This window comes from Lipotes vexillifer, unplaced genomic scaffold, assembly GCF_000442215.2.
Source record: "Lipotes vexillifer unplaced genomic scaffold, Lipotes_vexillifer_v1.1 scaffold1101, whole genome shotgun sequence".
NCBI lineage: Eukaryota > Metazoa > Chordata > Mammalia > Artiodactyla > Lipotidae > Lipotes > Lipotes vexillifer.
This window is the reverse complement of record NW_006789879.1, coordinates 136824-139415: the sequence shown is the minus strand read 5'-3', so window position 1 is coordinate 139415 and position 2592 is coordinate 136824.

Genomic DNA, 2592 nt, shown 5'->3' with positions numbered 1-2592 from the left:
ACTCTTTCCAAACTATTGCCCATTCTCTGTGCACCAAAGCAACGTCAAGACCAGCAATCAGTGTACAAATGATGTTCTTCTACATCAACTGACAGTTAACAAGTCTTTATTGTTGTAACTGTTAAATACAGCGAAACATGCATCCTGGGTCCATGATGGGGGTGCAGTTGGGCAAAAATTCAGGGACAATAAGGCTGGATTTGTGAGCTAAAATGCAGCAATATCCTCTGATCCATTTGAAAAGGGAAAAATAATTCAACAATTTTTTGGACAAAATTTTGTGCTTTTTTATGTTAAAGAGAAGAACAATTATTACGATAATTAGCTGTCAATTCACAAATTTTCCATTAAACTCAACAAGGAATTTTGATATTAAATGTACCACATGTTTTAAAAAAATAAGCATACTAGATAAGCATAAAGATTTACAAGTTCATTTTTACCCCACGCTGCTGTGTACAAAAACTTGCTGGGCTGCGCTGTATCTTTCTAAATATTTTGAATCTGAACAATTCAGGGTGAAATCTGAGACTCTCAATCAAAAGCCTCTGGTTGAAACGCCATCTATGAGAAATCAGTGAACACTCTTCTCTTGCTCAGACATGGTAAGTCATTCTCCTTTACCACTGAGAAGTGATCCAGCAGCTAAAGGGTTGAGCAGTTATAGTTACTGAAAGCATTTAAAGGAAGATACTGGAGATGATTTCAGTGAGATGGATACTTTGATCATATTAAGCACCCACTGAAAACTAATTCAACACCAAATCAAACCTCACAGTTTCTTCCTTGCTCTGGGAGGTCAAAAATATCACTCCTTGTGCAATGAACTAAAAGTTAGAGCTGCCTATTTTCATGGGATTTTTAATCACCAAATTAATCACTGCTGTTCAATGATACCTTAAATACTGGCTAGGCCAGTAAAAGGATATTTGAGATTCCGTCTGAAAGAAAAAAAATCTTCACCCCAAAGCTGAGACTTCAGCTAACCTGAAAATGAAGCTCCATCCCCCAAAGACTTACACTGACCCGTACCTCAGAGAGAAGCAATCCATTACCAGGGAGACCACTGGACTTGGGAGGGAAGGAACAGCAGCGTCTGAGTTTCTTCTGCGACCTCTGGGAAGACAGCCTTGTAACAGCACGTCTGTCAATAAAGTGACAGGACAGGGATCTCCTCTGGGGAAAAAAAAAGATACAAAATACTATATGGTAGGTTTTAGATCCTGGAGCTCTTTCTTTTACTCTACCTCTTCCTAAATGACGCTTGTCTTTCCCTCTCTCTCTTTTCATTTCCTCCCCCGCCGGATTGCCCCTCCCTACCATTTTTTTTTTTTTTTCTTCGTTCTTTTCCTTGCCAGCAGATTCCGAGTTTTGGTTTCCCCCAGCTCTGCTCAGTGACATGATAAGTCAGAATCATTCTAGAGTCCCTAGAGACAGGAGGCAGCTTTTACTTTTATTTCTCTTGCAGCATTTACTGAGTGCACTGCTTTGCATTACTCATTTTTTCCCCAGCCAACCTCCAGATCTTCCTCCCGCCCAGCAGGCATTTTCACAAGAAAATCCCAGAGTCAGCGTTGCAGACCCAGCTGAGGGGACAGAGCCGAAGGGATAGACACTTTTAGGGCGGGAGGAACAGCTGTGAAGTCATCGAGCAACTGAATCCAGCCTCTAAGCCAGCAAAAATCTATGTTCCCAGGTTTCCCAAGTATTCTTTCTTCATATATGAGTGCTGGCCATCTGAAGCTTAACCCCCCCCCCCCTCATTTGATATTAATTCATTTAGGAACAAGGGTGGGAGATACAAATGTTTGTGACTAAGGGGGAAAAACAGTCATTTTGATTTAAACATGATTACTACTTGTGCTAGGAAGTGAGTAACCGGCAATGCTGAAATCATCATTACCATCATTGTCATTATAGAGCACCTGCAAGGTGCATGCATTAACATTAATTCTCACTAGTTTACAAATGAGTTTATAGATAGTTTATAAATGAGGCTCAGAGAGGTTAAGTAATCTGACAAAGTTCACACAGAGAGAAACCCTTGGTTTGAACTCTAGGCTTTAAGGAGCACACAAATTATGTAAGGAGCTTGCTAAATGTAAATTGATTTAATAGGTCTGTAGCAAGCTCCTGGCTGGTGTCAATCTGCAGATCCTTGACCCACTTAAAGGAGCAAGGTATTTTAAATGTTCAAACATATATGGCTTGACCTGTCATGCTCTCAAACAATAAAGGTCTATTTCCCACACCCTGTCTGCAAATGGACTTAGAGCTCTAGACTTTCTTGCAGATAAGTTATTTAAAATTGTAAAGCCCCAGATTGTCTTCTGGAGGGAAAAATGAGATAATACTGGGTGACTATTATAAGTTCATCCCGATACTTCTGTAGCTAAAAGTTCTCCATCATCTATTTTTAATCCATACAAGTTTGAATAATATCTTTTTAACTGATACAACTAATACTACAAATATAAATTAAATCTTGAAAGAGATTTGTTTTCCTTCTTTCTCTCGAGTTGTTAGATTTCTCTAACTTCCGGTGGAGGGCATGGATGTTCTCAGGCATCTCGTCTCTGTTCTACGATAGTC